The sequence below is a fragment of the Alligator mississippiensis genome, chromosome 12, assembly GCF_030867095.1.
Source record: "Alligator mississippiensis isolate rAllMis1 chromosome 12, rAllMis1, whole genome shotgun sequence".
In the NCBI taxonomy this organism is placed as follows: Eukaryota; Metazoa; Chordata; order Crocodylia; family Alligatoridae; genus Alligator; species Alligator mississippiensis.
Window position 1 is genome coordinate 6492804 of NC_081835.1, and position 25252 is coordinate 6518055.

General features: G+C 40.4%; 1 long non-coding RNA gene across 2 annotated transcripts; it reads left to right on the forward strand.

Annotated features, from left to right (window-relative positions):
- Window positions 1-160: 160 nt before the first annotated feature.
- LOC102560707 (uncharacterized) lies at window positions 161-24824 on the forward strand. 2 transcript variants are annotated; one of them, XR_002094131.2, is made up of 5 exons: window positions 161-346; window positions 8087-8295; window positions 8833-8905; window positions 21289-21586; window positions 24735-24824. It is a non-coding gene; the product is annotated as an uncharacterized LOC102560707 (long non-coding RNA). The 2 variants fall into 2 exon arrangements; XR_009456077.1 differs by lacking the exon at window positions 161-346 and having other exon boundaries at window positions 7931-8295.
- Window positions 24825-25252: the final 428 nt, after the last annotated feature.

The following is a 25252-nucleotide window of genomic DNA, read 5'->3' on the forward strand; positions in this document are numbered from 1 at the left end:
TGCCAAATCCCCCTGCGAGTCACTTGGGGCTAAGACTTTTGATGCTGTTTGTGTTTCCCAGCACTGAAGCGCACATGTGCGTGCACACATTTAATAGTTTTATACCACTGGATTTTTCATCACTGCATTTGGCTTTCCTCCTCCAGAAACAAGTGGTGAAAAGCAATGTCTTTTGGGGCTACAGAAGATATTGCATTCTTGATCACTTGCGATGTGATGGCAAAGCGGCCGATGTAACAGGCAGAGGCCGGAAGAGCATGCATTGCAGAGGCAGGTGCTAAGATGCCCAGTGTGAATCTGGTACTTGCAAAGGTAGAAGCTGTTGCATGTGAGCTAAGCCTGAAAGGTAAGCAGTGAACTACCAGTAGTTCAGATGTTCCTGTTGTGCAGACACCCTACAGGGCTCATCACTGGTCTATCTGTTACTGTAAGCTCCGTACACTTCTTGTTGGTACAGATATCTTACTCGTATCTTGGTGGAAAATAAGTCCAAAGAGCAAAACAAAGATTTTTGCAAAGAACAAAGTAGTAAGCCACAGGAGCAGAGCACAATCTCAGCGCTGCCTCCACAAACAATAACCATCCTCACATTGTCTGCTCATGTTACCTAGCAGAGTAAGTGCAGCCAGGAAGGCAAATTACCCGGGGGGGGGGGCCACGGGAAGGAGAAAACAGCATACAATGAGCCATGACTGACAGGAACAGAAGAGATCGATCTTTTGTAAATAAGTTCCATATAATATACATCAATCAGGGAGAAAAAGAGGTGTTGCATACCGTAAATCATGTGGCAGCTGAGGCACTTAAGACTTCACTAACAAAGAACAGCCAGGTGCAGCCCACAAATGCTTCAGCATGTCCCTCCCTTTTCATATGCAGCACCCATTGTGGGGCTGGGACACATTGGTGGCTAGCATAACACTCCACATGGCACTGATCTCTTTCCTGCGTATTGAATACCCATGCCCCAAAGTCTTCAGTCACTTGGGACCCATTAGCTTCATTTGTTGCCTATGGAGAGACTGCCAGGATTTGGTTCATTTGAGTGCCCCCTGCTTCTGCTTGCTGGGTCCGCAGAGCTGCCTTCACTCGGGGAGTTTCTGTTTTCTGGACAAAGAGTAAGGCAAAAGAGCTAGAGAAGAAGCTTAAAGGAAGCAGTGCTGGCCACTTCTGGAATTTTTTAGTGGGCCTTTAGCATCTAATTTTCCATGTCAAATGCTTAAAAACCAAAGGCCAAGACTTTCAAGGGTGACTAGTGATTTTGGATTCCCGACCTGTGATGGGTAGGAGCATAATTTTTCCAGAGGGCGAGAATTCAAAAAATCTGAACATCAGGTCTCTAAAATCCCGGGCGCCCAAAGCCTGAAGTATGCAAGGCCTATGTCTTTGGAACAGGTTTTGAAACCAAGCATAAGCAAAAGCCGTAGGGCCTGGATGTGAAAACAGAATAATAATCTACATCATAACGTAAACTGCAAATAAGAAGTAAAAATCTTCCACAAACCATTTCTGTTTTAGCTGTAAAAATGTAAAACGTGGCATAAAAGTCAATTTTCCCGAAGTCATTTTCAAATAGGTGAAAGCATAATTATAGCTTAAGTAGACCATTGGAAAGCTAGTTGTGACAAATGTGACTCATTTTGTAATTCCTCTTGTGAAATTCTGTTCAAGTCATCTGCTAGGCTACACCCTTCACATCACTCAAGACATGGCTTCATTCAGGAAACTAGTATAACTTGGACCCAAAGATTAAAGTTTATGTCAATGGATAGATGTCTAAGCAATCTGTTGATGGAGATATTTTAGCTGACCCACTGGTTGGGAAATAACTACTGTTTTGTTACCTGGTGTGGCTCTTTCCCTGACTAAAATGACAAGTAGTTGTGAAAGGCAAATGTTAGCCCGCAGAAAACAGTTACAGCACAACTGGCAACTGTAAAACTTTCTATAGCCCTGCCATGGCACCCGCAACTGACTTCCTGGGGAACTGCTCTGCAATGGTCGAGGGTAACTTAGCCTCCATGTGAATATTGTTCTTGGTCTCTGCAGGGACTGTCCTGAGTGACTCTAGTTTGTGCAGAAGTAGCTGTAATAAGCAGCATGCGGCTTATTCCATGGAGGCCTCTGACCACCGGTTTAATGGTACGGGCTCTGTAGGTTTTGATCCCCAATCCATAATAGTGCCCTGCAACTGAAAGCTTCCAGCTCCTATTACAAATTCTCGAGTCATCCAGTTTCTCTTTCCCTGAAGCTTCTCATTTCCTATGCACTTAAGCCATATGGTCTCAGTCCACAATAGCTATGCCCTGTAGGTTAACTTGCCTTTTGGACATATTGTTTCACAGTTAGATTCTGAATATCAAGCAGAGCTATTCTGAAAGAAATGAACTACTTGAAGGAGACGCGGCCCTTCGGCAATCTATTGGAAGTCTAGTGTAACTTTTCTCCAGGGCATTGTTCTTGGAGGAGTTTGAATATCCATCCTGCAACTGGTGCAGTATAGCAACGTTTCTCAGCTGGTGGGTAGCGAGCCCTGGGGCATGTCATGAAAGACGGTCAGAGCCGTTGAAAATGTTCTTGCAATCCAAAGCAATTCAATGCACACCTTTACCCCTCAAGGTCAAGTATTCCTTGTCAACCTCTTAAACAGAGTTAGCCCTACAAGAACAATTCTTGTTCATGACAGTTTTGGAAGGTTTAAAATTGGGTTGCATTCCACATTGGAACAGAAGCTTTTGATTGCTTTTGTGAAATAGAATTGAGTTCAAATATCTACTCTTTTTCATCGGAAAAGCCAGGCTTCCATTTTTTCTCAGTCTTGCTCATCAGAAGTGACCACAGAGTCCACCCGCACCCTCAGAAGTGTTCCCTGTCAAAGAGTTAGACTAAATCAACGTCTTGATGGGAAATTTGGCCTCCATGAAATATCAAACTTTGGTCATATTTTAGTGAAATGAGAGTTGTTTGCACCATTTTTCTGCCACTGCCCCCTCCCACATGCACATTCCAGACCTGTCATTTTTCACATAGATTTGTAGATGTTAGGGCTGGAAGGGACCTTTACAGATCATCAGGTTCAGCCCCTCTGCACTTGGGCAGAAAAGACCGCTGGGGTCAGATGACCTCAGCAAGGTGGGCATGAAGATGGTTTTTGAAGATCGCCAGGGTAGGTAACCGTACCGCCCACAGCTGACCCAAGCAGGGTGCGGGTCCTGAGGCAAATCAGCCCATATGGGGCACCACCCCAGCCCTGATCCTGCATGCCCCAGATGTGAAGAAGCCACCGCCGCCATTGGTGGTGGCGCCAGTGGCTGGGGAGGATAACGAGTGGCCAGACGCAAAGCAGGTGACATGGAGTCACTGTGGCTCCGGGGCCCCCCAAAGTGTGGGGCCCAGGATGGTAGCCCTGATTCATTTCCCCCCCCCCCCCCCCAAGGGACAGCCAGGGTACCACCGGGGGGGGGAGGTCTGTTCCAGACCTTTGGCGCTCAACTTGTTAAGAAGTTGAGTGCCAACATTGATACATTTTTCACTAGTACACTAAGTGGAAAAGGTTTATGAAATACTTTCACATTAAAAAAGGAGTCAGCACCCTGAAAACCTTAAAAAAACACTTGATTATTTCAGAATATTTTATTTGGTTCCCAATAAGAAGAGCCCCTTACACTTGCTTAGTTTGTATATTCTTTTTTCAGGGAACATGTTGTTGTCTTCAGTGATGGTGCCCTCGCCAAGAGATGAGCTTTAAATATTAGAAACACGGTGATCCCAAATTTGGACTTGGGCAAACAATAAGATTTATCCTTGGTGTATCTTCATTGACTTCTTGGTGTCTATAAATGTCCTTTTTTCCTTTTGTAAAATCTAAAGTAATATGTATTTTTCCAAACAGCTGCAGATGTCGCTATATCCTTGTAGAAGAATTGAAAAAAGAAAAATTCGGAAGCTTAATTAAAAATCCCCAAGGGTAGTGTCCTCTGATACCTGCTACCAGTAATTTCACTGGAACATATCTGCTTGTTACTGAGGGAAAAAATTAGCCCAGTATATTTGGAACCTGTTTAAAAAGGGCATCTTCACTGTAACCCCGCGGGGGCCTTTTCCACAGCTTTGCTTTTAGATCTTCTTGCCTTATGTGCATTTGATAACACTTTTGTTATTTATAGCAATAGTAAGGAATATGGCCCAAACCTGGTAGGCGCTGTGGGCATCAAACACCTCCCCCCATATGCCAGTTCCTGTCGTAAGGAGCCACCGGTCTAAATAAAGTGCTTCGTTCCTTTCCAGCTGCATGTGTTTCACCTGAAAACTGTTTCTGCATAATTAATCCACAGGGGGGGAAAAGCATGCAAAAATACTGCAGTGCAGATAGTATTCAAGAGTTAAAAGAGAATTTTGCAATACCAGCCCATCACATAAAATGTAAGCCCTCCTTTCTATAAATACCGACTCCTATGAGTGACTTGGTATGTGGGGAATGTCCCACTGATGGCCTCACATGAGAAATTCGATGTATTAGATGACCAAACACAATGGGTCCTCTCATAAACAAGCATTTGCAGTATCAGGGCCTAAATATGATGCATTCACTTGAACTGCTTTGGGTTGCATCCTTAGAGCTGGGCTTCCACTTTTAAATAAAGCATTTAACTTTTTAATATATCATTTTAAGGGCTTGTTTGCTCATTCCAGATCTAGAGCCTGGAAATAGATTTAATCAGTTCTGACTAAAATTGATGCATAATTTTGAATGAGCATCCATTTACCAGACTTCCTCTAGATGCCTATATGCAAATCCCATAATGTCTAGCAAAAGCTACAAGTACACAGCTAAGGGAAAATGAACCCCCTTCGTTGTTTAGTACCGTACTTGGGTGCCAAGGAGGACTCTTCTCTCTCCCATATATGTGCCCAGTCCCTATTAACATTAGCAAGAGTTGCATGCATGCATCAATGGGAGAACAGACCCAGATGTTAGTCATTTTTTTTCCCTGCCTTTGGTTTGTCTTTGATAATATCTGTTATCAGCAGTCACTGGGGAAAAAAGTCCATTATTTTATTGTTGATTTAACATGGCTCTATTGCACGAATCCATTATTTCTGAAGCAAAAGCAGATGTATGGATGGAGCTGGTCAGCATCTTCTCTTTGAGTTTTCAACAACATTTGTCCTAAAAAAAAGAAAAAAAAAGTGCATTTTGATGAACACGTTCATTAGTCCATGTGGATTTAGCCCAGCTCGCTAGTACATTAACACTTTATTGTCACCGAACACGAAAAGTCATTACAATTTTGGAAATTCTCCCCATTTTTTGTAGATCCATGTGCTTGATGGAGCTATCGGCGAGAGCAGAGCTTAATCAGTCTCATTCTATTAGCACTGGTTATATAATCAGGCCAATTTTGTTCTATAAAATTAATGGGAAAGTTTACTGTAATACTCCATTATTTATGTGCTTAGAAGACTGTTAGGAGGAGACAGGGTGTCAGGTATTAATTGTTATTTTTTGGTGTATTTGTGGCACTCGTGATAAGAGACAAATGTGTTGTTTTGCAGCAGGTACATGCATTTGTCTTTGCAGGTTCTCAGATGGTAAAACAGCCCTTTTTCTGCACTGATACCGGTGCTGGGAAACATTGAGACACTAATAGTTTAAGGCTAGGAGGGACTATTAGATCGTGTAGTCCGACCTCATTCCTGATTCTGGTAGGAGGCTCACCGTACTGGCAGAAGTGGAGGGGGATTACCCAGAAAGCCATGCTGAAATGGCAGCCATGGCTGAGAAATGCCCTCTTCGTTCCAGCACTCGGTGTGCTGTCACTTCATCTGATAATTACCCTTTTTATTTTTTGCTAAACTTTCTTAGAAGTCTCAATCCAGAAGCTAAATTTCAGTACAAGTTTTCATAAGAGTACAGGAAATGTCATTTACTGGGTCAGACCATAGGCCCATCTTGCCCAGTATCCTGTGTCCTTCTAGGATGGTGTTGCACTATTTTATTTATCTGGAAATCACCTGGGCATGCAGGGAGATGATAACGTGCTAGCGAAAAAGTCCCTGTTGTCTTTGTATTTGATTGAATTGGAGAAAGTGATTTCCAACTTCATGTGTACAATATCTTGGGGCATTAAGAGCAGAACTTTTCTTGGTCTTGTTGAAAGATATTGGGTTTTCAAATAAACCTCTATGGAGTTGCTGTGTCTCCAGCAGTTTCCTACACTTTCATGTTAAGGCTGCTAAATGAGGGCTTGATTTGGAGCTTGCTGCAATCAGTGGGAATCTTTCCCTTGACTTTGGATCAGGTCTTAAACTCTGCCAGATGCTACACACAGATTTTAAGGGTGGAGTGGGGATGCAGTACTCACCTGAGAGTTATGAAGAAAAGGGCATGCAGAGACGGTCCTCCTCACCTCTGCACCTAGGGATGAGATGCAGGGTCTCTGCTGGAGTGGAAGTGCTGATGAGGTCTGGAGTCACGTGGAAACAAACTTCAGAGCTTGCTCAGTGAAACACCCCGTGGTCTGGGTTTAACTTTTTGGATGGCTGGCTGATGATTTATGGCTTTGGAGACTTTCACACACAAATATCCAAGACGCTGGAATTCATCATGCAAATCTATGTGAGAGAAAAAGAAAAAAAAGAGGGGAAGAGATTAAGGGCACTGTTCGAATTCCACGATGCTGAATTGATGTCTAGCTCCTTTTCACCCTCCTGCACATCCTGTGCAAGCCAACAGTACTATTCACGTGCATGTACTTTAAGGGCAGGCTGGCCCAGTGGGGTGAAACAACGGCACAAGCCATGGCAGAGTATGAGCCAATGAGTTTGACTTGGGACAGCATGTAAGGACAGCCCTTGCCCTCTATCATATAACCTTTCACTTTCAGCACGTGTTGCATTTACATCTGTGCCTCTACAATTGTGTCGTCTTTTCTTGGATGATGGCATAATATATGGACCAATATGCATTGCTACCAATGTGAAACCCTTTGCACGTATAGAGGAATAAAGAAGTCCAATATTCTTTACAGGACATATTTTTGATGCTGCCTTCCCTGCCCTCTGGATTTGGCTTCTTGACCTCTGAGCAGTGCTATAACTCAAAAGGTCACCTCCCTGCTTGTCAATGAAGGCTCAGTCCACCATGCTTAACCTTAAGCACATGTGCATCCCTATTGATTTCAAGCACTTTGCTGGGTTAATTGGGACCTTATAAAATATAGTTCTATATTTTTATTTAATAGAAACAGATTATATGCAGTAATAAAAAATTAAATGCAATTTAATTGGGACATTGGGGATTTTTTTATTGATATTTTACATGGGGAAAATCAAGTTATTATTGGGAAAGCAAGTGTATCAGTCCATTGTTATGTCTGCAGAGTATATATTTTATTTTATATCTGTATATTAGCTTTTATTCTTTAAATTGGGAGCTCAGTGAGACTGAACATGTTTCTATGGGAGCCATAATTTTTAATATTTTAATTTTCATATTTCAAGCGCAACTATTATTCTGGATAGATTTTCCTGTGCCATCATGCATTGTGGCAAGAGAGCCCTTAAGAGCTTGACACTAGTTTATTCAGAATCGGATAGCCTGATAAATTGCTGCGATTTCCGTGGCATCTGGGATCCGACGTAAAAATAGATCTACTTGAACAAATGATATATTTTGTTGTATCTTGTTTATGAGCTGATACCAGTCGTCTGAAAGTGATACCCCTTACGCTCCACAGGACTCGGAGAACTGCCGAATGAACTATATAGGTAGTCATTGAGCTGCAGTTAATCTTTTGACCAGAAGATGGTGTCATGTTCACAGATTCGTTCAATTTGGAGAGCCAGAACTCTTGGTTTTAAATGTCGATTGCATGTTAGATTAGAGATAATTTAATGTTCAAGAGTTAAAGGAAAATTTCCAAAAAGACTCATTTTTTTAAAGCTTTGTGCTTCTATAAGAAGCGCATAACTCACTATAGTCGGGGGAGTGGACCGGTTTGTTTTTTGTTTAAGTTGCACAAGAAAGAACACTTTATTTTCTGTGAATTCCTCTCTTTACTTAATCCGTCTCATTTTAATCTAGGGATTAAAAGCAATGCATTGGCAGCAGATGTAAGCAAACCTGAAGTTGTGCAAAGGATAGCTGAGGCCGTGGTAGCTCGGTGGGGCACAATTCATATCGTGTGTAACAGTGCTGGGCTCAATGTGAATTTTGCAAGTGAAGGGACTCCATTAGAAGAACAAGACGAAACTTTTAATGTTACCTTATGAGGCTTGGTTTTATGCTGCCAAGTAAGTATGAGACCCTGTATTGTTTTCTACAGAAAAGTAGCTGTTTTCTGAGCATTTCCCTCGTAATATGGAACTGTTGCTAATTATCATCATAAAATGCATCACAGAACGGTGGGTGTTAATAATGGTTTTGTGGTGTATTGAATCTACATTTAAGTCAAGATGTTCAGAAGTAACTAGTAATTATTGGATCCGAGAGGCTTTGGGGGGAAAAGTCCTGATTTTCAGAGGATGAGCACTCAACACAGTCTGAAAAACCAGACCTTGTACAGCTCAGGCCTGGTGACCCCCCCACCACCAAGTCCCGTCTCACTTTTCGGTAAACCTTGCCAATGTTGTAGGTGAATTCAAATGACAGTGGAAGTTTTTCTGCATCAGCCACTTTTATATCAAGTTTTTATATCCAGCACTTTAAATTAAAAAAAAAATGTGTTCGCACATAAACTCTTCTGAAAAGTGAAGACTAATTTATTATCATGTCATTATTAGCACAATCACAAAAGGGGTCACTGGTCTTTCCTTTAATTTCTGTCACAGGCTGCAGGCCGCATTATGCTGAATCAAGGATATGGGAAGATAATTAACACAGCATCTATGGCAAGTTTAATAGGTGAGTGATGAGAGCTAACAGTTGTGCTTCAGAATCCATATTTTAATTACTACCAATGCTATTTGAATCAATTAAACCTGTATTGGGAAGGAGTAAATCACTGACACTTTGTATTAGGGGAAATGTACTACAAAATTTTTATTGATATCATTTTTCAACATTTATCTGTCCTCTCTGTTTTAGAGCACTTATTACTTTTTATAGAAGAGGTGGAGCTTCTCTCCTCGAGCCTGACACGTTTATTGTATAAGAGAGGTGTTAGTTTAAGCTCTAATAATTTCAGGAAAATGCATCAACTTTCAGAAAGCGGTGCCCTTTCCGTGTTTACAGTCCTTCCAAACGCTTTTGCTGGAAGACCCTTTGTTAGATTTCATTATTGCTGCCAACAGGTGTCTCCACTAACGCTGCTGGATCAGCAGTGTCGTCAAAAGAGCCAATAAACTATTGTAACATATGGAATGAAATCCCAACTGCTGAGCTAATCTGGAAGGCAGTTACATGCTGGTGAACTGAGGCCCATGTAACAAAAATTGATCAATTACACAAATTAAGCATAGCCCTTTAGGAATTTATTTTATTGGTCTGGACATCTGTTGCAGTATTGTCCAAATCCAAAAATCAAATGGTGCCTTGGGTTGCCAAGTTAGGCAAGAAAATCTAGTAGCTATAAAAGTACAACTGAAACCCCTCTATATTAATATCAGGTCCATCTGCTGAATGTTACATAAATATTCAGCCTTTTTATTTTCCTTGGGAATAACATTTATTTTTACGGTGCCCAGTTTGACATTCTATGACATTCTGTTCAGTTTATTGCACAGTAACTTTGAATGTTTCTTCAAAAATGCCTTTATAATGTTGTTGTTAATCTTTTTTTTCAAGGGTCTTTCCCAGCTGTTTTACTTATGGCTCTCCAGAAGAGCGGCCCCTTTTCCCCAAGTCGGTAGGGTTGCAAAGCTCGCAAACAAAAACACCAATAATAATAATAACGGCAAGAATTTACGGCGTTTAAATATTTTCAACTTTTGCTCTGGGTTACGTGCAGTGCTTAATACAATGGGGGTCTGTTCTGTACCTGGGCTCCTCTAATTCATATTCTCTTAATAAAGTATAATTTACTGGTTAGCACTGGATATGGTTAAATGTTACTCAGCGCCTCTGGGACAGATCCTCAGCGGGCATCAAGTGCCAGAACGCCAATAACCTGGCCCAGTGAGGGCTGGAGTATTTTCCTCTGCTTTGCCTCTTTGTTCTGAGGCATCCATTATTTAAATAAGCAAGGGATGTTCATTCCCAAATAATATCCCATTACAACAACCTTACTGAAATAGTGACATGAAGGTCGACTGCTTAGTAAGTGTAAATCAGCCTAGTTTACTACATTACTACAGTTTTATATACAACTATATGCGTAGTTATACAAATTAAGGTCTGGGCCTCGGTATTACTTCTCTGAGTCTGGTTGCCCATCTGTAAAATGGGGCTAATAGTACTGACCTCCTTAGTGAAGTGCATGTATAAAACTACGTATTATTCCGCCTGTCACAAAAGAGTATTTCTAAATGATGCTGGAAATAGATTGAAAAATGCGATGGAAGGTGCACTGAAATGTCAGTTAAAGTTAATCCAAGTGGGCACGATTAGATCAGTCGTTAGGACAAGGTGGAATGTGTTTACCTTGTGAACCTGTTTGAAGCTCGGCATTAAAAAAAATTCTAGCAGTTATAAAAGTACAACTGAACACCATGATGTTCATATCGTGTCCATCTGCTGAATGTTAAATAAATATGTTGGTTGGTTGGTTATTTAAGTATGTTGGCCAACTGGCATAGTATGGAATGTTACTAGAAATAGTTAGTCAATGCTTCTTATTTTATTTTTTTTCTTGGTTGAGTCCTTCTGTATTGATGCAAAAAACGAAGAGAAGCTTAGTGGGTTCATTCGATTGCATAGGTTCTAGACTGGTTTCCCCTGTCTGTTGCTCTAAACCAATCTAATTAGCTGGAGATAATAGAGGCTGAGATGCTGCCTGCAAATTTTGAGCAACGCCAAGCACTTCACTGCAATTATTCCATATATACAGCTGTATGGCAGAGAATAAGTGCTGCTGGATTTATATAGGGGTCACTGAGGTCCTTAATATTTACAGTGAATAGCTTGATTGGTAAGAATATATGTGTGTACGTGTGTATATATATGTTATGTATGTATACACACACATACACACACACACTTCCCACTCATATTAGGTGACTATGATGAGCAGGACAGAACCCCTCCTTTATTGATCCAGGTTTCGGTAGCCCAATGTCAGGAATTTTAAAGTACAACACAGCTGATGTGGGCTGTATTTTTCTAAGCTTTGTCTTCCTATCTCTGCAGTGTGTGAAACGCAAGTGAATTTCCCCTTAGTGCCTGGAGTGAGATTTGAATATTTCTTAACTTTCTTTCCTGATACGCTGGTCCAGAGGACTTGGTGATCCTAAAGAGGTTTTGTCCCTTTTATGATAGGAGTTTGGGGCAGAGGAGGACGGTAATCCTGGTGTCCCTGGGCCCACAAGAGATCCCATTGAAGATGATAGCATAAGTAAGGAGGTTGCAATGTGATGCTCTAATAGAAAAAGACTGCCCAGCATGTGAGCCATCGGCTTTGTAACATCCTTCGCCTCATTCTCGAGTGTTTTCAATTAAGTGTCTCAGGAGGTGTATACTTTATCTCCTAAATTACCTTTCGGCACCATTTTTGTGAAGACAAAAGGCAGTTACAAGAGGGGGACTCTTGAAAATATCAACGGAGCTCCTTTCCCAAAATCAGAAAGCTAATACTGATATCTTGCAACCATGCTCTCTTTTATCCTATTTGTACAACCACGGCAAAACCTCTGCTGAGGAAGCTGTGAAAGCCCTTGTCCTCCTTGCAAAGTGCAAGTGATTTATCACAAACAGGCAAATTTGGAAAGTTTAGCAAATACCTGCATTTGGGAGGTGATGAGGTTAACTACCAAAGTTGTACGTAACTTGGAGCTGCTGCATGGCAATTAATCAAGAGTTTATATCCCACTCCTTTTCGACAGCCCACACAGAGTGCTGCATCTGTGGTGTGATAGCCAAAAATAAATAAAAAAATAAGTAAAATGTAGTATTTTAACTAATAAAACCACTAATACATTTTAACTGTTTTGTTTTGAAAAAACCCTTAATATTTAATGGATGTAGGTTTGAATACAAAATATTTTGTGTGTAACAAGTGAGTTAATCATAAGTCATCTTTACATGCTCGCTATGCACATGCTTAAATCTAATATCACATTGAAAACAATGGACTCTATGCATATATTTGAGTCTTTTCAGGATGGGGCCTATGCCATTGCAGTGCTTGTATAAAATTCTGCAGCATTGTCACTTGTTTACCACCTTCTTCCCATGCTTTATATTGCAACACTTAGACTCAGTGGGTTTAGACAGCCAAAATGCAGCTGTATAGGGGAATTTACCAAAGATGGTGATGTAAAACTAAGCCAATTCCACTCTTCTTTTCAAACTCTGGATGGTTTGCTGTATTTTCTGTCCTGTATTCTCCAGTTATTGCCATTCCTCCCATGAAACTAAAGCCAGTTTTGAGACGTCAATACGACCAACATAGTGATGCGCATACCTTCGAAAATACAATGTCACTGCGCACAGGCTGTTTAAAAGATATGTTTTGTTATCTCATGGATGATATTTAGTGCTGGTTCTCTTTCCTGTGTGTGTACAGTGTGTGTGTGTGTGTGTGTGTGTGTATATAGACAGAGAGAGATGTCTATACATAGACAGATAGATAGACATCTCTATCTATATGTATAGATAGATAGATATAGGTATTGATTGATCGATAGCTTGATAGATGTAGGTATCGTTCAATAGATATAGGTATTGGTTGATAGATGGGTAGATATAGGTATCGATCAATTGATACAGGTATCAATTGATAGATATAAGTATCGATCAATAGATAGATAGAGATCAGTAACATCTAATATTAAAAACCAGGTATTTACATTTCATGGCTTTTTAACAACTTTTAAACAGGTCACAATGACAGCCAGGGAGCTGAAACCATGAAGCAGCAGCAGCTCTTGGGGGATGCAAATTGTGCTAGGCGCGCTGACTTCATTTGAGCAGGGTGGAGTTGTGACAGTCGACACCAACTCAGGATCCGTCTTGAAGGCACTTTCTTGGGAACAATGCAAGTCTGAGAGCTGAGGAAAGGGGTAGAACCAACAGAACACGCTGCGCTAACAAGTTTGAACATTGTAATTAGCAAGCCGATCATTTTCCTGTGTGACTGACATGTGACATCTTTGGAACAATTTCAAAAGCTTCAGATTTTAGTGCTAGGAGTTTTGAATTTTTTGGGACACCCATCTCCACACACACCTGATCAGATAATATGGTGTATTCACATCAGAATATATTTGGAAGCTATATATTAAGTAGGGTAATTGGTTCCAGACAGTTACTTGAGTGCATGTAACGTACATGTGGGGGGCTGTTTGTGCCTATTTTATCTATATTTATTGGATGCAGCAAAATGTTTGGAGTTTGTATTTTTAATCTCTCTTTTTTTGCTGCTCCAAAATCTGCATCTGTTTTATTTCTCTTGTTTCTTCAGTTTCTTTTTCACTGTCCAGCTGTTGATGCAAAAATACTAGAATGGGGAGAAGAGAAAACCCAAAACAGATTTAGAGGTTTACTATATGTTAACTGTTTTCTTTATGATATCTACCAAGCACCAGGGGAAAAGGACAAATCTTTCATCTCAGTGTTGACAACTCTCCTTGCTGTGGTCATGGTCCCCTGTACACAGTAATACACGGAGAAAATATCTTTTATGTGCCTGAATTTCTTCTAGTTCCTCACCCACAGAAGCAGTTGGCATATAATGCATCAAGAGCTGGAGTTGTAAAATTAACACAGACATTAGGAACTGAAAGGATTGACAGGGGGTAAGAGTCAACTGCATTTCCCTGTAAGTAAAATGTAGTCTCAATTTATAAAGTACAGAGGGGAATGAGATGTTGTAAGAAGTGTTCGCTGCTCAAATTAAAGGAAAATATCTAGGAAAACAAAGTTCCTAATTAGCAGGTGGATTGCATCCCTTTTTATTTTGTCTTCTGCTTAACAAAGGTTTAATCACTTGGAACCCGAGTCTGTTCCTTTGCTGTGTATACTCCGGGATTTGAGAAGAGGTTTTAGCATTTGATAATAGGTTTTCCAAGAACATGAAGGGTGGTTTTTAGCATTTCTCTTCCAGATGAAATATTTCCTTAGTTCTGTCCAAGCCTTCTGTGGTGAAAGAAAAGGCTTTTGACACTTAATAGACAATACTTTTTTTCTTTCTCTTTAGACAAATATATGTGCACTTTAAATGCTGCATTGTAGTGCTGTAATTGAGACAGCAGTTCTGGCAATTACAGGATACCTACCAATAATTTTGTTTAAAAAAATGCAAATGACATTTTACCTAATTTTTGAAGGCTCAAAAATGTATGAAAGTATATGGGTTTTTTTAAAAAAAAAAGGAAAAAAAAGAAAAATTGTGAAGCATAATTCTTTGCCTCACTTCTTTCTCACGCACACACACATCACCCATACATATTATTAAACAATTAACGGTTCGTGTTAGTACTAAGCAGAAACCCAAGTGAGTAGCGTTAATTGGAAGTGGTCATATTATGTAATCCACTGAAGAAAATTGGAGTAAGAAGGAAAGAGAGGATTTTAACCTGGGAGTTAAATTGCAATAATGGAGATTATAATATACATCGACACAGGAAAAATAAATTAAACATCTTAATCTATAAACTAAAGAAAAACATCACAGAGCTCAGTTGCCGATATCTTTTATTTTAACTGTTTGCCTGCTCTAGTCAGAGCTGAAACCGAAAAATATTTTGGTAACCTTTATTAATGTAGCTGGTGCATTAATGTCACATCTACAGTAATTATGGTTGGAAAGGCACCAAAGTTAGAGGTTACTTTGTTCTAAAAATTCCTGTAAAGTCTGTTTTTTTGTGGGGGGGAGTTGTATATCATGGCAGGGGGTCGGACTTGATGATCTACTCGGGTCCCTTCCGACCCTACAAACTATGAAACTATATCCATAATATATTTGTAGTTAAATGGATTATATTTTTGGAGCGAGTTTGGAAAAACCTGGCTTTGCCACACATGGTCTTAGCACGGAGAAAAAGACAGTCGCCCTTTTCTTCTACTTCTTAAACCAAAGTAGGGGTTTAATTTTATTAGTTCTTATTTGTACTAGACTAATGGTTGTCAACCTTTCAGCTTCATGGGACCCCTTGATAGACCCAAGGCACCCACTGGAAAATGTCAGCTCTTAGTTTTCCCTTGATTTTTTTTTGACTACAGAAAAATATGAGAGCAATTCTTCCCTGGTGATCAGTGAGAAGACCTGCAGAGAGCCCTGCTGTAAAGCTAAATGGTTATAAACTATTTGACAGCCACATAGGCAAGACCAGAAACCTGTTAAAGAAGTTCAGTGGGCTCTGGTTTAGGCCTGTATCTTCCACAATTATCCTGGACACTTATTAACAATATTCTAAGGCAGTGGTTTTCAACCTTTTTCCATGTACAGATCCCCAAAACATTTTGCACAGAAGCACATACCCCTTTGAAAATTTCAAATAGAAGTGCGGACCCCTTTGAATTGTAAGTGTGGGTATTCACAGATTGACCGTAGTCATCTTTTGCAGATCCCTTAGACATAGTCTTCGGACCCCCAGGGGTCTGCGGACCGCAGGTTGAAAATCACTGTTCTACAGTAAGGAGCAATAGACACTTAAAACTGCTGGTGCCGGCATGTTTTTGGAGCACTGCCCATCAAAAGCAAATGTGCACATGCTCCTTTCAGTGATTGGATTTCTGAACTCACTTTACCTCCCTGAAAATGTGAACAGATACACCGTGGCCTTTAAAATAAGCTGTAGGTTCAGGCTTGTACTCAGAAATGCAGGCACAGCTAGTGAGGGAAATCTTGGAGTCCTGGCTTTACATGGCCCTGGACATTTCGAGGTCCCCAGTGCATAGTGTGAGGGCTCAGTAGCTAGATAGACCTGTCACTCAGTGTTTTGCTGCTGTTGGGGGTTGAAGATTTGGTCGACTTGCACAGGTTTCTCTGATTGCTGCAGCTGAAATCCTGGCACAAAGTCCTCATTATAATGTACAAAGAGTTCAATAAAAGAAATTGTGGGAAGTCCCTGAACCATTTGAATTGGCCCAATTCAGCAAAACACATGCACATTCTTGGGCAGATCAGTAGTTGCATTGAAATGGGACAGTTTGCAGGTTCATAGTCAAGAAAGTGGTCCCCATCTTATCCACTGTTTTTCCTGAACAATGATGAAGATGTAATTCGAGTCAGGGCTACCCCAACTTTGGACTCTATTGTATTCAAATCTGACCTTCAACATCATTTCAACATGCAAATGTTGCCTCCCCCCTATTTCTTGTCATGTTTTATCAACTTAATATTCTAGTGAGTGCATAAAACTTGGGCATTGCAATACATAAAACTTATCAATGCATAAAACGTTATGGCAGAGACCTTAGCATAATTTATTGCATTTATAAAATTTAACATACAGACCTTTCCTCCTGATCAGGTAATCCTCTCATTTTAGATAATTCTCTAATACACTCTAGTTTGGGTTTTTTTTAGAGAGAAACGTTCATTTCTAGCTTGGGGGTATTTGTATTGTGGAACTGGTTAGGCAAACTATTTTTGGATTTGAACCAAATCAGAAATGGCCAGTGCTAGTTCACTAGTCCACAAAAGAATCTGTTACTTAGTTGGCACGTCTACATGAGCTGCCCACTGTGCAGTTGTTACTGCGCAGTCATTTAGTACTTGCTTACGCACATGGTTTTTGCCCAACGCTACTGCGCGGTAGCATCTCGCCCAGTAGTGTGAAGAGCCATTTAGCTCTATTGGTGGAAGGCTGACATCTTATCAACAATTTAAGCTTTGATACAAAATGTAACAATGGTGACATAGACTTGATCCTGATGGCATTGACATCAGTGGTCAAATTTCCGTGGGTACCAGCAGATATTGAGCCATACCATTTAAGGTATTATACGTTCTTTGAATTTTAACTTTAACAAGGAAGACGTTGATGGAGAATACTGGGCACGTCAGCATGTGATGCTATGTTGCCACAGCAATATGCCACGGTGACATAGTGTCCATAGGCAAGAACCATGATGCTGCAACTACATTGCCGTAGCAACGCACGACCTTGTTATAGTGTCACTATGCCGACATAGAGCCTAAAAATAACCTTGCACGGCATGCACGGTGCAGTATGGGCTATTACTGCACCATCATTTAGTACTTCCAAAAGGAAGTACTAAATGATGATTCAGGAACAATGGCGCCATAGCAACATGCGTAGATGCACCCACTGAGTACGTGCAATTTCCCTGTTGGTTCCTGAAGGAAGAAGGCACTATGTTCCGAAGCTCCTTGATTTGGGCAGGGTGAGCTCACAATCTGTGTTCCCCATTACCTGGATTATCTGATCCCTGGTGAAGGGCTAGTTTTGGTCATCCTGTGCCATGCTAATCTGTGCTCTCCCTGTGGATTGCTCAGGTAACGCTGGATTGCTAACTGTCCCTGGAAGACCTTGTCAGCTCCTTCAACGGGAGCACCATGCCCCATGTAGGGTTATTCTACTAACCAGCTCTACTTGCTTCCTCCATGGTATCTTCAACTCCTTGCTCTACAGCTAATGTTTATGAAAAATCCAGCCAGCTCTCTAGCCTGGAGCATTTACAAGCTCTATCACCCCCCCAGGCATTGAGACTCTCAAGCTTTTGACCTCCTTTTTCACCTGCAATCCAGCAAGTGGTAGAGTTTGTTATATTACTAGATTAGCTAATGGAACCACTTCCTGCTCAGTGTTGGAGCAGGAGCAAACTGTAAAGATAACTATTGGGTATAAATGGGCAGAGGTGAAATCAGTCAACATTTTCCAAGTATGGAGGGACTGACGACCATGCACAGTGAAGAGCCAAAGGAGAACAGGCACAGAACTGTAGCAGGGGAAGAGCTAGGAAGGCCTGTATCACCTGAAGGCGTCGCAGTTAAGCAGCATTACTGGTCATATACAGACATTACACTTGGACTGGTCTAAGTGATCGGAAGTTGATCTAAGCCCGTAGCTGTACAGAAGCTTGGTGCACACCGACCAGTCTAAAAATGCACAAGCAGTCTAAGACGGACCTGTTTCGAGGTACACTAGGTTGATCTAGGTTAGACTGGTGCATCAAACTTCTATACCAATTCGCTATCCCTATTAAGCAACAGTCATTCCTGTTACGAGTCTTTGGACTTAAATCTAATACCTTGGGAGATGTCCCAATTAAGTGGATTTCTTGATTAAACACTTCCCTATTAAGTGGAGTGTACTTAACTCATTCAAATTAATAACCCATCTGAAAGAAATCAGCTTACATGCAGATGGAAACTTCCCTCCCTCCCACCCCCATATGGGGATTGAACGCACGTAACAATTCAAGTTAAGTATCTAGTAAGTGATATTTTTCCTAATGTGTCTCTCGGAGTGGAAATGTTTTAGGCAATTGTTTTTTTATCCTAATGTCTCAAATTGTCCTGTATATCAATAATGGAATATTGATGCTCATGTCTAATGTTAAGGAACCAGCAGTTTGATATAACATTGACAAGCAACAGAAAGTACTGATAGGCTCAGCACAGCATACGAGATGAGGTAGGGAATTAATGCATTGGCACTTGTCTTTGCTGGAACTGATCGGAAGCCAACTAAAATCTGCCTAAAAGGGTTCTACAACATTAGATTGCCCAACTTGGCACCAAACCTTTTCCAGAAGATGTCGTATCAATGACATGCCTAATATTTATAGTGTCATCAGTATGTGTGTTTGCAACTTTAAGTTTTCTGCTATATTTTATTCTCATTATAAAAATTGTCAAGGCTGTTTTCTTTAAAAGCAGACCTTTTACTACTTGGAACAAAACCAAAGAAAGGGCAGCTGAAGGCAATGCTCAAATAATCTGTAGGTTGACATGACTGTGTATGTATTCTCCAGACTGTTTTTCTAAATGGATTAAAAACATATATATATTTATATTTGAAATCTATATTTTCTTTATGGATATCTGTAATGACACATATATATACCATGAAAAATGAAGCATATATATATACTATGTTTCTTTGATCTCTGTTTCTCTTTTTAGAAAAAAAAGGTTAAAAAAATACTTGTAATCCAGAAGAGCAGGACATTTAAACATAGGAGCTTGAGGCTGCACACATTTGCCATGAAATTTAGTGCTAACTGTAGTAGTCCTGCTTGAATCAATACAACTCTTCATTCTAATAAGCACTTTGTAGGCAGTAAATGCTGGCAGGATCACGGTCTTTTACTTCTATTATAAAAAGGGTGGAAAACAGATAGGGCCTTACTATCATCTCACTTACTTGGGTTTCCATCCAGAATAACCTCATTGCGTTCAGTGAGCCTAAAACTAGAGAAGAGTTAGGCCTATAGATGTCATTTCTATAGATAAAAGCATGCTTTTTCTCTGCAGAAAACTGGTTTTGAAAAGGTTTGTTGGCGAGGGACAGATTGCGCCAGGAGAAATAAGGAGACTGTCTGCACGGTTATATTGGAATTTATTACGGTTTATTACATTGCCAGAGTGCAATTGAGTTGCCATTGCTCAGCATTTCCGAGTAGTTACATTGCTTATTGACAATTACAATAAAAAATAAAGCTGGCGTTTAACGCGTGCCCTACTGGGGAAGTTGGAAATATTTGGGGGAAAGTCTGAATTAGTTCCACTGAGTAGCATGGTAAATAGAAGATTTCAGACTTCATTTAAAACAAAAGGGTAAGTCTCATACCCAGAATCCCGTGCGTCTCTAAAACCTATTTCCTTGGAAGTATAAATTGGGATGACGAAGAAGTTTCAGAACAAAACGGTATTTTTATACTTTGTTCATTTCATATTTATCACTAGCTTGTTTGCTAATTTTCATTTGCAAGAGGCAATTCTTCCAGCTAACTGGGTGCCTCAATGGGCCACTGATTTCTTTGAAGTGACAGTCTGTAAATATGCATAAAAAAGAGATGCAATTAGCGTGTGTGTGGTTCAGTGCAGCCTGATTTCATTGGCAAGTTTACCCACAGTGTTGATAAGCTACATTATCTAGAAAATTGGCCGCTGAAAAACAGCACCTCTGATTGCCAGCAAAGGTTCCAGATAACAGGGTGCTGAAGAGAAATATAATTGAGGTTGAATATGTTAACCAAGGTGTCACATGCTCCTTAGAAGCGCTAATTTATCAGCATGTTGGAATTTTTATTAACATTTGGAATGCATTTCTACCACACTAATGAAGTAGAATTGGCAGTTCAGGTTTTAGTTATTGTCATTTCTGAGAAGTTAAATGTAATTTCTCGTTAGACACAGTTATGTAAATATATTTGTTCAGGGTCTGAAAAAAATTATACATTTCACAAAATACAAATATGTTGTTAAAGGAAGAGTATGACAAATCAGTCCTAGTTAGAGTCATAAAAGGCAGCCAAATGTTAGCATTGTATTTTGTTTTCTACAGGTTCAATCATTTCAGGGCATTTGAGGGAAACAAACTTAGCAGAGTTTTAATTAAATTTGTAGTTGCCTATTAAAGTGAAACAATCAAGATAGGTAAATGTTTTGTCATTTGTCATGTTATTTATTTAATGGGACTTCTATTGTGCTATATATTTTTTTTTTCCTTTCCTCCGTCTTCATTACCCTTCATTTTGAACTGAATTCAGAGCTTTTGTGAAAGACTCTGGGTTTTGTTTTCAATGTTTTTGACATATGGAAACTTGGACTGTTTTCAGTTTCTGAATTGTATGCAAAACATGCTGTGCAACATTATGCGGTGCATTGATGAAAAAGAAATTGGTAAGTGGAACAGAGTTGCAAAGATTATAGAGAGAGATGGTTGTAGTCGCTTTCAATTTTTATGACGCGTTTGTTTTCTGCAGGAAAATGTAAATTGGATGTTATGGTAAGTAACCTAAGTGAAATGGGACACCTACCTTAGCCAAGGATCCAATCTACAAACACTCACTTCAAGCGGAAATGGCAAAGTCTGCCAATCGACAGTAAAAGAGAAGTTTGCGTTCATAACTTTTAGTACATCTATATGAGGTCTGATTTGTGTGTCATTTCTTGGTTTTCTTTTCTGGCTAGCATTTCACCCTCCTATCAGGTCTTGTTTTATTATTACAAGTGCTAAATAAAAAGCCTGTAATGGGGTGCGTTGTGTTTACAGGGCAATTGTAGACATGGCGTGCGTCCACACTGAAGATCTGAAGCCTCTTCGGAGGTGGTGCCTTGCTGATATTCCTGCTGGAAAGCTGGCTCAAGCAGTGGATCTGCAGGCTGCCGTAATGTGCTTGGCCTCCAAAGTTCCAGATGACATGACAGACCATAATTTGGCCTTTGTTGGTGGTCAGAGCTTGTGGTAGGAAGGAGCAAAGAACTTCCCTGCTTTGTGGCATTTTCCAAACCTGAAAATGAGGTCTGTAAGCAGCCAGAAAAGACCCTTCGTTCCAACTGAACTTTGCAAGGTGAGTGTGCTTAGCTATACCCAGAAAAAAAGCTCAACATTTCATAAGATTAGGCCTCTTATGTCACAATAAACAGAATTGTTATCTTAAAGTATCATCACACACACAACACTTCGCCACGTATTTAACAGAGTTTGTATTAGTGTCGATTTTGGCCCAGATGGTGTAAATGACCATCTTCGAATAAAATGATTGCTTGCTTGTTTCAAATCTTGCTTGAAGACCTGTCTTCTCATTTAGTACACAGATAATATTGTAGACAATAACATATGTCATCCTTCATTTCAACATTTAAAATTTTTTTTTGCACTTTGCATTCAAATCTGTTACATTAGTCTATATAGGTATGTTTATTGCAAGTAAGGTTTCAGCTGTTATTTAGTTTAACAGGGGCACGCTTTTTTTTAAAGCAAACGATATTCCTTGGTCCTGGCAAAACACTGTTTTTTGGCTGTTTTGTTATTTGAGGCATTTCAGTGACATCTGCAAAAGGTAAAAACAAACATAAAAAAGAACAAAAAAACCCAGTTGGATATAGCATTAAGAAAATAAATCAATTCATTGCATTTGATCCTGAATGTTACCAGTTTATATTCACTGGTTCTCTTCTAGTTTTTGATTTTTATATACACACCCACAATATAGGTCCCTGCAAGAAAAGTGCTACATTTAATGGAGAATTATGTTTAGTAATTACAATGGCTCAGATCCAAAGTCCACTGAAATAAATGGGGAATGCTTACATACTTAAACATATGCCTAATGATTGGTACAATTGGCCCTTTGTTTTTGGGGGGTTTTTTGGGTGGTGGTTGGGGGCGGGGGGGTTGGTGCTCTAACATTTGCAAAAGTTTTACTTTAACATTTTCCTGTGAGTTTTTGGAGAATTGCCAGTTATCTGGTGTAAATGGGGAATAACTCCAGTGAAATCAATGTAGTTGAACAAAGGGAAAAACCCATATGGATTATAGAAGGGGGCTTGTTGTTTAGAGGCAGTAACGTACAGCATAATTATGATGTCGGTGATGATACTCTGCATTTCTGTAGCTTTCCATCTGAGGCCCTCTAAATGTAACCTGTTCAACCAAGGAGAAGTTACTGGAAGGAATTTCCTAGCAAGTCCTTGTCATTTGCTTTTCATTTGGCAGCCATATGTTACCGTAACATAAATAACGGTGGATGAATGTCATTACTTTTATTAAGTGCTGGAATTCCACACATTGGCTGTCTGTTATTGTGGTGAATTGCCATAATTGTTTCAGACGTAACATTCAGCACCACATTGTTAGATATGCATCTTGCTTGACGTTCCATCACCCTTTTTTGTGGCTAAAATGCAAGAAGATACTTGTCTTTATTAAGTTTTCTATTATGCCACTGATAATTAATACATATCGCATGTTTCATATGGAGTTATTTTTCTAGGGCCTGTTGTTAAGCAACTTAAAGCTCGAGGTTTTTTGGCTTGGAAATCTTGATTCATGTGCATGATCTAATTTATTGACAGTGTTCTGCAAACGCACAAGCTTATGCAGAGCTTAATTTGGGAGAAATCTTCAAGCAAAACAATTAAGGGTTTAAGCGTTTTATTGCTTTTCTGGGCTCACGAAACCTCTTCTCTCTATTAGCTGCCACACTTGCATCATTTTGTGTCATGCTCTGGAGGACTTGGTACAATTCTCACATCTCTCTGGCTGGCTTTTTATCGCAAGGTTAATGCGCAAACATTGGTGAACTCATCAGGACCTCTTCCAAGTGATCCTAGTGGGGCTTATATACCATGACTTGGACAGCAAGTGAACAGTGCATTGCAGTTCTTAATGCCTAAAATAGCAAATTTTAGCTAATTTGAAACATGAGCCACTATCACAAATGACATTATAATTAAAACCAAGGTTCTCACTTTCTCACTAACAGGAGGAAGGACTAAGCAGGCTATCAAGAATGAATTAAGCTTTCCTGCCTAGAGATGATCATGCCAGTTCAATGCTGGAGCACATTGTCAGGATCATTGTGGAAAGCTTGATCTTTTACCGCCTAAGATGTATGCATGTTAGGGAAAGGAGATGTCGGTGAATAAAGTGGTCACTCTGACATTTTGCACTGGCTACAAGCAAATTTTAAAAAGAAAATTAAGGCACCCAGAGAGACTTGGTCTCTGCACTAGTCAAGTCCTCCTTTGTACTTGTGGGTATGGAGATAGGAAGAGGTGCGACCACGTGAGGTTTATCTGAAGCTGGTGCGGAAGCTAGAAATAGAGTACCTTAGGCTGGCTTTTGTAGTCTCCTCCGTTTCCAATTCTAGACATCCTAATAGGGTGTAGATCTGTCTTTGTCAGCTCACTTTTAAGTCTGAAAGGCTATGGGAAGCTGTCCCAAAGCAACGAAAGGCATTCTTGTTCTAGATCCCAGTTAAAGGAGCTTGCTGGGTTTGGTCCATTTTTCCCTGGTCTAATTAAAGTAAGACCCCCCCCTCCCTTTTTTTTTTTTTTCTTTCTCTCTCTCTTTGGGTCTATATAATCTCATTAGTCTGTGCAGAATGGGGTTTCTCATTTCAGGGATCTTGGCTTATGTTCTGGATAGGGAGTTTTCCCCAGGGTGCAGCATTCCTCAATGGCTTTATCGCCTAAAGGGGTTTGGTATCATCTTACATTTTTTGGGAGATCTCCTGAGTCCTTTAGGTAAGAGTCTCCCTTATCTGTAGGATCTGTCACGTGGAGTTTCAGGGGGAGTGGTCTCTTACTGGGGCTTTTGCAGTGGGCTTTAATAACACCCAGCCAAGCTCTGAGCACCCCATTGAGTGTGACCCAGTAATGATTGTCCCCCAGGAGGATCTATTTTACATGCCTACGAGTTTACAGGTCAGGGTAGGGGACCCACTGGGATTTGTTCTACTTTATAGGGTTAACCGAGTACTAAGTCAGTCGTGAAAGTGGAAGAAAGTCCTGAAGCCTAGAGGCAATGGGGAGTCGAGGAGAACATGTTCCCACTGGTTTGGATTTGCACAGATTCTTGCTTTCTTCTGTAAAAAAGCAGGTGTCCCAGAACAGAAATGTTTCTGGTGCTCCCCCCTGCCAGTTGCTTCGTTACCTGAACTTTAATATTGAATGTAATAAATGTAACTTGCTCATTTATACTGCTCCTGTTAGGCTTTATCCTGATGTGACCTGACTGGCTCCTGCCCCCGCTCCCTTGTTTATCATCTGTGCTGGTGGCAATGCTACATGGAGAATCCTTGAAAGCAGGCAAGTTATCTTCATGGTCTGAGGAATAGTTTGGTAAGGGAAAACAGCCTGTATTCAAGGTCTGCAGTAGCTAGGTCTGCTGTGACTGTCCTGTTGTGCAACCATGAAGCTGCCACTGACCCCCGCTAAGCCCCCATGTCCTTAGGGGGAGACGCAGGACCTCCAAAGTTCACAAGGGGCAATGACCTCTGGGTGCAGCCTCTTCAGGCCCTGTCCCTCAAAAAGATGGTTTTGGGATTTGGACAGGGGGTTGGGGTCTGGAAGAAGTGGCTTTCATCCCTTGCTCTGCCCAGCATTACTTACGGTATGCTAGTTAGCTCATTTACACCGGTATTTCCGAATGCAGTTCAGTGGCTTGGAAAACGCAGGAGTTAAGGTCAAATGTTTGTAGTCCCTCCTGACCTAAAACAGCCTTAGATTTA